The 12,871-nt window shown below is 47.5% G+C and overlaps 1 protein-coding gene across 4 annotated transcripts in view; it reads left to right on the top strand.

Annotated features, from left to right (window-relative positions):
* Positions 1-12,871, top strand: part of FAM193A (family with sequence similarity 193 member A) — a 489,141-nt gene that overhangs the window by 200,685 nt on the left and 275,585 nt on the right. The window lies entirely within an intron of this gene.

Below are 12,871 nucleotides of genomic sequence, written 5' to 3'. Positions count from 1 at the left end.
TGTTGTGCAATAAATGTCTTGCACTCCTCTGTGTTAGTTTTAAGGCTGCTTGCCCACACTACCACTAATAGAGCACTTTGGGTTTTACATTGATACCCCTGTACACTTCTGGGGAAATCTCTGGACTATGTGTATGGCATTACCACCTAGTGGCTTACTATATACAGAGCCAGCTTCCTACACGTTGGAAGAGTTGGTTAAAGTCAACCTCATTTAGACCAGAAGTCCAATCCAAGATATTGGATGGTGATGCGTTATTTGGAAAGCACAGCGATGACTCATTGCTTGCCATCAAAACTTATGTGGACACTGCTAAATCCCTTGACACATTTCAAGTTTGCAAATTTCCCTTTCGAGGAGCTCGAGGCAGGGTCTTTTCTTCATACAGCGGAGCATCTCGATGATACCAGTAATATGAGCCACAATACATAGCAGCAGCATTAATACCACCATCCACCTTCTGCCTCCTACTCAAGACAAACAACTAGGCGCAAGCAGCCCGCGCAGTCCAGACACGTCTCGCGCAATCAGTGACCTCGATTCGATCCCTTCACCCGTCCCTGTGGGTGCGAACATTTCAAATGATCTTCCCTATTGGAGGCAAATTGCAAAAGGACAAGTGGGTGTTAAATCTCCTAATCTATTGTCATACCCTAGAGTTCCTTCAGGCACCTCCGACCAACCATCCAAGGGCCCCCCCTGACTTCACTTATTACGACAATAGGCTCTTATTATGCTCACCAAGGGCGCAGTTGAGCAGGTACCCTTCAATCAGAAGAGCACAGGTTTCTACTCTCGTTTTTTCCTAGTCAAGAAGAAATCAGTACAGTGGAGACCCGTTCTAGACCTAAGAGCGCTCAACAAATCCCTAAAGAAGCAATCCTTCGGTATGGTCACAGGATGCATAACCGCCCTCGATTTGCAGAATGCATATTTTCCCATTCACCCCATGCAACAGAGATACCTTTGCTTCACAGTAGCTGGCATCCACTACCAGTTCAAGGTCCTACCATTTGGCCTCAAATCCACCCCTCGAATTTTCACAAAATGCTTGGCACCAGTTGCAGCTTTCCCCAGAAAACATGGCCACCAAGTCTTCCTTTTCTTGGCCGACTAGCTTCCAAAACCAGATGCCAATGCAAGCTGCCAAGGACACCCAGGACTGCATTACCATTTTTCATAAATTGGGCCTCACATTAAATCTTCAAAAATCCTCTTATCCCAAGTCAACGGATCACCTTTCTTGGTTCTACTCTGGATACCACACAAAAGGAGGCCTTTTTGGTACCTAGAAAGACAGCACAATTGCAGTGCAATTAGCTCTCAAGCTATCCAAAAAAGGTCCACTTCAGCGTGCCAGTACAAATCGTTGCAGGGAGTGATGTCATCCGCGATCAATCTCTTGCCCCTAGAACACATGAAATGATACCTTTGCTGGAAGATTTACATCTTTAGTGTATTCAACCAGAGGGGTTGTTGGGCGGCCATATAAAAATAACATCACAAATGGTTCAAGCTCTCACCTGTTGGACCCACATGTCACACATCTCCAAAGGCCTCACTTTTCTGCCACTGATACTAGATTGTCATTTCTACGGCTGCCTCCCCCTGACGGTTGGGGTGGTCGTCTTCAGGAACTCCAAATCCAAGGCAAATGGTCTGTATCTCAAAGGACCAGGCATATAAACAGCTTGGAGCTCGGAAGACAGCTTCCTCACTCACCAAGCTTTCTTGCCTCGCATACAAGGATCATTCGTGCTAGTTCATACCGACAACATGACCAGCATGCGCTACGTGAACAATCCAGGTGGAGCAATATCCCTTGCTCTTTCCTTGGTAGCTCAGTACCTTTGGGAGTGGCTGACACTTCACATCACCCTCAAAACTGAGCATGTTGCAGGAACAAGCTATACTCTAGCGGATTAGTTGAGCAGATCCTTGGAAAGTTGCCTTGAATGGGAGCTAGACCAACAGGAGTAAGACAAAATCTTTTAGCTTTGGGGCAAACCACATCCAGATCTCTTTGTCATCAGCCCCACAGCAAATGCAGATTTCATGCCTGTCAGCACCCACTCCCGGGTTTATGGGGGAATGCCTTTTTGATAATAAGATGGTCCGACTTCCCCCCCCCCCCCCCCCCCCCCCCTTTATGATCCTGAGGATTCTTCACAACATAGGGCTGGAAAAATACAATCTGATCTTAATTGCTCCCGGGTGGCCAAGGCAATACTGGTTTGCTGATGTAGGAGTCCAGGTCCGTACGACTGCGGATCAAACCAGCACTCCTGTCTAGGAATAGAGGCCAAGTTCTGCACCCGGATCCACGCTCTCAAAAATGATATGCATGGCTTCTGAATTCCATTAATTTAGAAATTTAAGCATTCCCCAGGAATGTAAGGACATTTTTTCAAGTGCTAGAGCACCGTCAACCAATAGATCATACAGACTAAAGTGGAAAAGGTTCTGTTTAAGGTGCCAACAACACAACTTCCACCCTCTTGAGGCAGCACTGAACCAAATCTTGCCATATCTTCTCTTGCTCGTTCAGGTCTGGTGCATGCATCTATTAGGGTACATCTTGCAGTGATATCCAGATATAGACGTTCTTCTCTAGTTCCATCACTGTGCTTCTCCAGAAAAACAAAACAGTTCATGAAGGGCTTTTTCTGAGTGTTTCCTCCAGTGCAACCTCCCCCCGCTGGATTGTCATCTTAATATTGCCCTTTCTCAACTCATTAAACCACCCTTTGAACCAATTCTTAAGTCAGACCTTACATTCGTTACCTCTAAAATAGCCTCCCTTCTCACCTTCATATCTGCAAGAATTGTGAGCGAGATTCAGGCATCTTTTCTCTGATTTACATTTGACACAGTCCTCCTTCGTACCAACCTGAAGTTCATACCAAAGGTGCCCTTAGTTTCATCTGAATGGACCCCTTCTTCGCGCCTTTTTCCCAATCGGACTACTCCAGTGGAACAGTCTCGCAACACTTTAAACATTAAAGATGTTTAAAGTTTTATTTGCATGGCACCAAACAATTCTGTAGATCACAACAGCTCTTAGACCTGCCCAGCTGAGCTTGGCCAAAGGACAAGGTGACTAAAGTGAACATTTCTAGCTGGATCTCTACAACTATTCAATTTTGCCATTCCAATGCGGGCAAGCCGCTTTCTTCTTATCCGTAGGCGTACTATACAAGAGCAGTTTCCACAACTGCCACCCTGTTTGCAGGAGTCCCTTTGAAGAACATCTGCTGTTCTGCAATGTGGAAAAGCGTATATACTTTCACGCTACATTATTTTCTTGATTCAGCACACTGCAGTGATGCAGCGGTCGGATATGCAGTACTACAACAACTATTTCAATGAGGTGAGCTTCTGTTATTTACAACTATTTTTCTCTTCTGGTTACACATTGTATGTACAGTTTGTGGTGTTACTGAATTTAACCATTATTATTATCATGATTATTATTGCTATATTTGTATTGTTATAAGTGCAATTCCTGCTATGGCTATATGTATAGGTCTTACTACCCACCATCCGCAAAAGCAACAAAGTGACATTTCTGAAATGCACACTGCTTGCTCTTCTGATTCAAGCATGTGAATCTATGAAAGATCCAATACTGAATAAGAAAACAAACTACTTACCTGTAACTTCGTTATCCAGTATTCGTATCTTTCATAGATACACATGCGACCCACCCTCCTCCACTTAGAGTCTCTTGTCCCGCTATTGAGTTAGACTCCTTCACTAGTCCCCGAAAATAGGAGGAAAACAGTCTCTGTAGGGAAGTTTCTAGGGGGTGCTGTCGCCTGATTGGTCATACTTCATGTTTGTCAAAAGAGCAAGAGCTGGGCGTGGTGTTTCAGGGTGATGGCGTCAGCCCTTTGAAACACCCTCCCTGTGACCATCGGTAACATTCATAATCACGTGGCTTTTAGAAAGGCCATAAAAACCTGGCTCTTCCTGGTCTAGCCGCTGCTCACGTCTCCACCCTGCAATTTTGCATCTGGGCCTAGCACTGGGGCACCCCTTGCTGGGCAGCCATGCTCTTGACAAATCTACTAACATAACTCCCACTCCGATGACAGGAAATGATTCAAGCATGTGAATCTATGAAAGATACTAATGCAGGATAACTGAAGTTACAGGTAAGTAACTTGTTTTCTTTTGTCTCATGCTTCAGAGAATCACCAAATGCACCAAAGAAAATTCTATGGTGCTGGTCAGCCAGGGTTGTCGCTCCTAAAATAAATAAGTAATTTTAGCTGGTGCTGGATGACCTGCTTTAATCTCCAACTCCATGGAAGTTTATACATCTAGTATAACAGTAAATTCACCAGGTCCAGATAAGAGTCGGAACATAGACATAGCCAGAAATCGTGTTGTAATGTGAGCAGAAACACAGTGGTGCATAACCAACTCTGTGGGCCTCCTCTCAAGTTAGGACAGCCAAAAGCTGGAATAACTCACCTGCCAAGGTAGGTAGGGGAATAGATCATCCCCATATTCGGATGGGGGTTTTAGGGTAAGGGATTTTTATATGGGGGAAAAAAAGATATGTTCGAGGCATGTGAGCTGTAGGTCACATGCTGTGCATAGATCGCCATCTAGTGTTGGGTCCGGATGTTTACATTTTGTTTTTCTTCAAAGAGATCTTTCCAGTCACAAGATAGGTGACTCCTCCTTTTAGTGATAGTGCGCATGGGTATTGACTCCATCTTCAGATTGTTTTTTTTCCGCCATCTGGTTCGGATGTTAGTCGCTGCGCTCTGGTTCGACGCCGTTCCTTCGGTTTCCCTCGGTGCGCTAGACACTCCTCCTCGATTGTGTTGTTTCCTATCGCGAATACCATTCTTCGCGTGTTGTTTGATTATAAAAACCCTCTTTTTTGATTGGAGAGCTCATGCCTACCTTCGTCGGTTCGAATCAGTCGATGGAACGAATTCCCTTCAAATTCTGCCCTCGGTGCCACGTGAAGTAACCGTGCGCCGACTCACACGGAGTGTGTAGCCTGTGCTTGTCTCCTGAGAACAGAGAACAGGACTGTGACGCATGCCAAGCTTTCCACCCCAAGAAGACGCTTCGCGACCGTCAGGCTAGACATCGCGACAGGCAGAGTCAACACACAAGCTCTATTTCGGACCTCTCGGGCCAGAATTGGAGGAAGAAGCTGGCGATGCTATCGGGGAAGAGGAGGAACAGGAACCGATATTCATTTCAGAGTACGGCTCCGACCAGTATGAAGACATCCCGCATGGACAGCATACTGCAAGTACAAAATCTCCCTCGCCCGATATCCATCTCAACCGAAAAAGAAGGGTCCAGACCAACCCGCACCCTCGGGCAGCCCCAGGACCACGCTTCTGATGCCCCACCTTCAGGCTCGGCACCGAAGCCTGCAAAAAAGCCTTCTGGCTCCTAAATCCCCACTCTAAATCGGGCACCGAGCTGATTTCTTTGGGATCAGAGCCAAAGTCCGGCCCCAAACCACATTACTCTGCACCAAAACATACTTCGGATCCAAAGAAACCAACTACGAAAATGTTGGCATCTAAACCTTCGGCGCCTAAACAGACTGATGCACCGAAGTCACCAAAAAAGCACTATTTCGACAATCAACTCGATAAACCGGACCCGAAACAGAATGTGTTGTATATTGATCCTCAGACTGGACATATTTCTACAAAAGTGACTCTAAATAGAAAGGAGACTGATGCAGAAGAGGAATATTACATTCCGTTGAAGAAGAGATCCGTTGGAACGAACCCTTCCCCTTCCCCTCTTCCTCTTCCATCGCCCCCTGTGCCAACTTCATCTGAACATTCACCACATACACCTGCCAATCAGGTTGTTTGGGATCGAGATGATGATATTCTGCCTATAACTACAGACCCATGGGACGACTACAACACTGTAGTTCAGCGTTTTGAACAGGAGTGGTCGTGGCTTGGCTCCCGGCTGTGGTCTGCGGGCCGGCACCCTGTGGGCTCGCTCCACCACAAACTGGGGCAACAGTGCACCCCTTCGGCAAGAGCTCCCTCAGCCAAGCTCAACATAAGTCACTGGGTTTTGTCCCTCCTCTCCCTCTGGAAGGCCCAAATAATGAATGAATGCATGCATTTGTAGAGCACACAGCTACTCAACCAGTGTGTCCCGGTGCAGATTGGCTCATGCAGAAAGGACCAGCAGATACGTCTGGCCTGGGAAAAGCCAGGTTTTAAGAAGTTTCTTAAAGGCTGTCAGGTCAGTAGTGACTCTGAGAGCAGCCGGTATTTGATTCCATGCTTGAGCTTCCAGAAACCCAAACGATCTGCATCCCGTACGGGATAGGTGTACTCTGGGGATGCAAGCCAATACCAAAGAGGAGGACCTCCGGGATCTGGCAGGCATATAATGTCTAACTCTTGAACTTAGATAGCTGGTGCACCTTCCGTGGAGGGCTTTGACGAACATTACCAGGGCCTTAAATTTGACCCTCTCGATCAACTGGCTGCGGCATTTTGAAGGACTTGAAGGCGCTGGAGGAGGTAACCAGGCAGGCCCAGGTACAGAATGTTTACGATGTCCAATCTGGAAGTCACCAGGGCCTTTACCACTGTTTTCCTGGTGTTGCGAGAAAGAAGGGGAAACTGTTTTACCATGCGTAGCATGCCAAAGCAGGTGCCCACTAAGGCCTGTACTTGAGGCCTCCTAGAGAGTGCACTGTCAATGTGGCTGCCAAGGATTTTGATCGTAGATTGAGCTGAGAGGGGCGGCCATTTCCTCAGGTCACCAATGTCTCCAGTTGCTCACAGAAGGCGAGTCAAAGAAGACGTTTCCGATTTCTCAGAATTACATTTGAATTGGTTTGCCTTGAGCCAATTGAACACCGTAGTGAGGCATGATCTGATCCTATCCCCGTCTAAGTCCTCTCCCCTGTCGCAGGTAAGGATCAGCTGCGTATCGTCAGCATATGAAATTATTTTAGCCCCACAGGCCTCTGCCAGAGATGCAAGGGGTGACGTACAGGTTAAAGAGAGTAGGGCTGAGGACAGAGCCCTGGGGGACTCTCACTTTCACTCCCACTACTGACATTGTTGCGACGTGAGCGCCCCTCTGTATATTCCAGGCTATCCTCCAAGATATTTACTCTGTCTAGCAGGTCCTGTATTGCCTCCGTGTGACTGTTGGTAGTTGGCTGTAAATTCAATAGAGCAAGTTTGTTAGCATGGACTTTGTCAGTTAGCTTACAGTGGTCAGCCCTTAAAGCGTGAAGTCAGATGTGACTTTGTCTATTTTTAGGTCTCGCCTAGCGACGCAGCGTGAAGCGCTGTCGCTAGCGAGATATATTGTTGACTTTCGTTTGGAAGTGGGACAGGAGATGTGCACTTTACTCCGGACAGGCAAAGTGCACGCTCACGCCGTCTTATCTGCCGAATTGCGCTCCCACCGCGCTTGCCTGGACACCCGATAGGCGATGTGCACATTTCCCCCAGACAGCCCATGTGCATGCTCGCGCCGTCTGTTCTCTGCCAATGCGCGCTAGTACTGCGCTCGCCTATACAGCCCGATGCCACACGGCCACGCTCGCACCACTTGCGGGACGCAGCATTTGGTTTGCTTTAACATAAAAGCTGTCCCGAAGCTGCTCCGGCCTAACCACATCCCTTAATTGAGGCCAATAAGCCACTGTTGGTTGATTTGGTGCTCCCGATAAGCGCAGATACAAGACTATACAACATCACGCCATCGTAGTGGTCCAGACACTACCGCTCAACAACCATTCAAATGGCCTCAAATCACAGTCTCAACCACATCACCAATCTTAACGCACCCCATCTAATGGGCTCAAACGTCAACTCCTTCCTTCGACGTCTTCACTACCCACGTTGACCCCTGGCCCTTTACCACCGTCCAGCTTCCCCAGAGCGCGTTTGGGTGGTTACAAAGGATTGTTCACATACTCAACTATTTTATTTCTCCCCCGCGCGATACTCACTGTCGTTCCAAAGCCTACCAGGGGGGAGTCGCCTAGGAAGGGAAGAATACGTGCCAGTGCTCCCGACTCATGGGGGATTAAGGACATCCTGAGCTGAGCGCGAGTGTTCATCAGAACAGGACCCCCGCCCCCATACCAACCAGCGAGCCACCATTACTGTGCTCGGCCGATCTTCACATCTGCCCGGTACTTTCACACAGAATCACTCACCTGCCGGTCTCACCCAACTGCTCCAGCTGTATCTGGGTGAAATGTCTCGCTAGCCGGTCACTGCCCGGATAAAAGCATTTAACTTTGTTATCACACGTGCGTAGTGATAGAAGTTGAGCTGAGAGAAGTCAGGTACGTAAGTAAATTCTACAGAAAACTGCGCAGGCACATTGAGAAAGTGAAACTGCATGAGGCTTAAAACGGCTGACGCGCAGTGAAAAAAGTCTTACTCTGCACGTCTGGCGCATAGCAGTTTCCATTTGCTTGACAGTACTTCTAATTCAGGGTTTCCCAAACCAATGCTGTGCGCGTTTTATACTGCGCTGAATTGACATGGTGTGGAAGAGGATTTCGAGACCCCAGTGTATGGTAAGTCGGTGTGTCTAGAGGGGTCTGTGATAGGTGGGTGAGTCTGTGGCATGCCGGTCAAGTCTCTGGTAGGTCGGTGTGTCTGGATGCGGCTTGCTGTGCCCGGTTGCGAGTGTGCCCTCCGGGGCGTCTGTGTGTTTGAATGTGTCAGTTTGTGAGACCAGTTGTTTGGATGCGTTTGCCGGTGTGAGTGTCATGTGTGTGCAATGCCTGGCTGTGCGTGTGCTCGCCTGCCTGTGAGTGGGTGTGCGGAGCAGCGTGTGAGAGCCCTGGCTGTGCCAAGCTGTAGGTGTCTGTGTATGTGTGTGTGTACAACCATGAGTCCGTGTGTGTGCAAAATGTAGGTGTCAGTGTATGTGCAAGCGAAGTTGTGGGTGCGTGCATGAGCACGTCGGTGTGAGGTGGTGTGGGCTGGAAATCGCAGTTTGTGTGCATGGAAAAACTCAGTAAAACATTGTATATTCATTGCTTTTAAAAATAGCACATTACGCACACATACTACCCAACCCCCCCCCCCCCCCCCCCCCCCCCCCCCACCTCCTCCCCGGCCACCATGATGCCCTTATGGCACCACACTCCTAGTGGGTCCTGGACCCCATGGTCACAATATCCTCTTCCTATGCCAGATACAGTATAAAAGGATGCCATAAGTCTCTGGTATGTCGGTGTGTTTGGATGCAGCTTGCTGTGCCTGTTTGTGAGTGAGTGCCCTCCGGGGCGTCTGTGTGTTTGAATGTGTTAGTTCGTGAGCTTAGTAATTAATGCCGTATGTAGGGTCTCTTGGGCTGTCTCACCTACTACATGTGAAGCCTCGCTCGCATTAGAGTGCATAGCTGTTTGCGGTGTATTTGATCGTAGACGGTCCACGGGCAGTGTTTGTGCCAAAGTCATGTAAGATTTACAACCAGGACTGCGTTGGCAGCTTCAGACTACATTATTTCTGCCCAGTGTCTGTATAGGAACGTGTTAGGCGGCTGTCAGCCGTTCCTTTAATTGTCAGCAATGGTTGTTGGTCACTTGGGCGTTCACTAAGCGGTAGTCGGGAATGTTATCTGCGTTTGTGCTCTCTGTCGCATATCTTCTAGCACTCTGCCAGACACCGTGAGGCATTGGCAGGATTCAGCCCATGTGGGGGGGGGTCTGTTTGCTTTGTGACCTAGTTGGAACAAAGCCTGTTCCCTGTACTGTTCTGTGCGGTATTTGAGTAGAGTAGGATCACATCAATACTTTTCTACTTTAATTGGCAGAACACACGGTGGGGCTGTGGGTACATGTGTGCACTTGCATGCATGAAGTTCCCATTTCTTTAGCAGCAGGGGAGATGGAGTGGAGGCCCATCAGCGCGTGATAGGTGCCTCTTCACTGTGGGTATTCTACAGTTGTGAGATCTAGGCCCGATCTGACCGCTGGGTCTCATCTGATTTTATTGGGCCCCAGTTTTCCACTACAGATCGGCCTGTATCTTTCCTAGAGAACGCAAGGCCTTCACGCCCAGCGGGCTGATCAGCAACACACAGAGCAGTGAGGAAAGGTCCTGTGGCGTCTTGCCAATCCCGTGCACAGTCTCACTAGTGCCTAGCACCAATACGGCCAACATGCCCGGCCCTGTATCGCAGTGGTGAGGCCCTAGCCTGACCTGGCCTTCATGCCCCACCCGGAGCCCAGGGCAGCCGGATCTCACCTAAGGGTGTGCCTCTTTTCCTGATGAGCGGTGCACAGCTATCGTCTCTTCGTCAGGCTAGCGCAGCAAGTAGCGGGCCTCAAGAGCTGGCATCCAGCGCCGCTGGCTCATTCCAATGCCAGGATGCAGTCCTCAGCCCAGGGCTCAATCGTCGCTCCAGCACTCCCCACCATCCTTATGGGCGGGTCGTCGCCTCTGTTGTGGGCCCGCGATGCGGCCGCAGCCGCCCTCTCCACATCCTCTGTGGCTGGTGCAGGGTATCCAGCACACCTCTCCGCCCAGCTGGCGTCCAGGACTGGTGCACTCGTTACGCCACAGCTGCAGCTCTCCTTCAGGGCCTCTTCATGTGCTACAAGCGCCGCTGCCAATAGTGTACGCCCTCCTCACCTATCCCCGCAGAAGGACCCTTAATTTCTCCACCTTCATCTCACATGAGTCGCGTAATGTGCCCTCCGGCTTTTTGACGCAGCCTCACTGCAGCCACAGGCTACAGTGATCCCACGCTGGCCAAGACCCCTCACTCCACTCTACCGCAAATCGCCGACTTACAGCATCTGTGCTCGCCAGGTTCCAGTACACCGGAGAGGTTCTCACAACAATCAGCATCCGGATTGTGCGTGATTACATGGAATAAGCCAGGATAAACAGGAGTGTAAGCGAGTAGCCTTAGGACCTTGCGACTGCCATCCTGGCTGGTTGGTCACGCCCACATTAGCAAAGCATACTCGCATTGATATTCAAACAAAAGAGTACACTGTTAAAACCTTAACTACTACTTCTGCGTTCCATCCCCCTCATTCTTTAAGGAGGTCCATTGCTTTTATGCTTCACAAAGAATGAAATAGTTCAATGTGTTATCCTGTTTTAGCGGTTTTGTCACTGCATATGATGAATTGGTATATACATTCATTGTTATTAGGTTTTTATTAACGTGTACTTTTAGTTTTTTTTTTTATTAATCAAATAAAGTTAATGACTATGATACATAATTCACACTCGCACCTATTCCGATGGGAAAAAATAATCCAAGGTATAATTTGCAGTCAGAACTTTCTTGAGAAAGACTTAATTCTTGAAGTAAATCACTTGTTACATTACAAACTTGACACTAGATGGGAATATAATGCAAAGCATATAAATCTGCAACATGCCAAGTGTAAAACAGTTTGTTACAGTTAAGTAACATTTTCCTTATTTTGGGCAAAGATTTTATTGGCGTCACTGATGCCAGATTAGCCATGACAGGCCGGTGTTGTGCACAAATGGGTCCCTTGAGGGCTACAGGCTGCTTTAAAAAATATTAGGCTTTCTGTGAATGTAGGCTTTGAGGTCTACTGCCCCCATTCAGTTCAAGGGGGATATGCAGTCTTAATCCTACCTTATTAATGGGACAGGCGTCTACAATTTGTACGAATGCGTTTCTGCTGATTTGCACATCTATTGTCTCACAAAATTATAGTTTGCTTACAAACCAGTTGCTGTGCAAAATATAGCCACTAAAAAAGCACTTCACTACTGGTCTGAATTGTAGGTAATCTTTGTAGCTGGTGGGTGTTACCAGGGTTCTCACACACTATTTGTCAGGACCCAATTTGGGCTGTGGCACATACCAAAGCGGTGGTTTCACCCAGAGGCCACCTGTTCCAAGGTAAGTTTTAACGTGTGTGATTGGTTTGTGCTCTTTTTGTGCTCTTTTTAATCATATTGATTTGTGTTAGACATCGTATACAAACAAAGTTGAGAGCTCGGTTCTGGTAGTCTTTTCTTCTTTATTTGAAGACTTGTACGAAAACAATGAACAGCCGACACTCGGTTCGCCCAGGAGCCAGAAGGCCATGGCTTTCTCAGGCAGAAAATCTTCTCTTAGGTAGCTTGAGTTTCAATTTGGTGAAAAATCGCTATACTCGCAAAGAACGTCCTCTTCGCGTCTGGGGAAACTCTGCGGTATGAAATTTAGTTTAGGAGTGCAAGCTATCTGAAGGATTAATGGACAGTATGCTTTTCTACATTTTTTTTTGGTAGGGCGCATATCCCTCCAGGAATTGCATTTGAAATTGACACTTCATACACATGACTGAAGGGTGAGAGACTAAAAAAAACATGACGTGTTTCCCATTAAATTAATTTGAATTCCTTGGCATCCAAAAGAAGTTTATGTAATAGATTTAAGTATACTTGATTATAATAGTATCTCGTATCTGAAAGCCTTTTCAACCATCACCACTTACAGTATGACGAAGTGGTGTAAATGACAGGTGTTAATATTAAATTAGCTTTTGAAGGCTTAATTTGTCCTACTCCGTTTGAAGAGGAGGGTCACAAATGATGTCTGCAGTAGTGTTTGAATCAGTGAGACTCTTGCTAGCATCTTCTTCGTTATCACATAGCACCTTTTCTAACAGCAAGTTTGCAACAGCCCTGCTTTGGATAAAGGTCATGTTGGAAGAAATTGATAATTTTCGTTCGCATGGTGTTCCACTGTATAGGACCCATATCTGATAATGTTCTCCCACAGTAGTTTTACGAACCCTATGGGTTCAGATGAAATATTTAAAAAATATATATTTTTTTTTTATTCAGTTTCAGTTTTTGATGGGACGCATCTGACCATTCTTTAATTTTAT

This window comes from Triturus cristatus, chromosome 2_2 (genome assembly GCF_964204655.1).
Source record: "Triturus cristatus chromosome 2_2, aTriCri1.1, whole genome shotgun sequence".
In the NCBI taxonomy this organism is placed as follows: Eukaryota; Metazoa; Chordata; class Amphibia; order Caudata; family Salamandridae; genus Triturus; species Triturus cristatus.
Note: the sequence above shows the minus strand (reverse complement) of the source record. Positions and strands in the feature narration are given on the sequence as shown.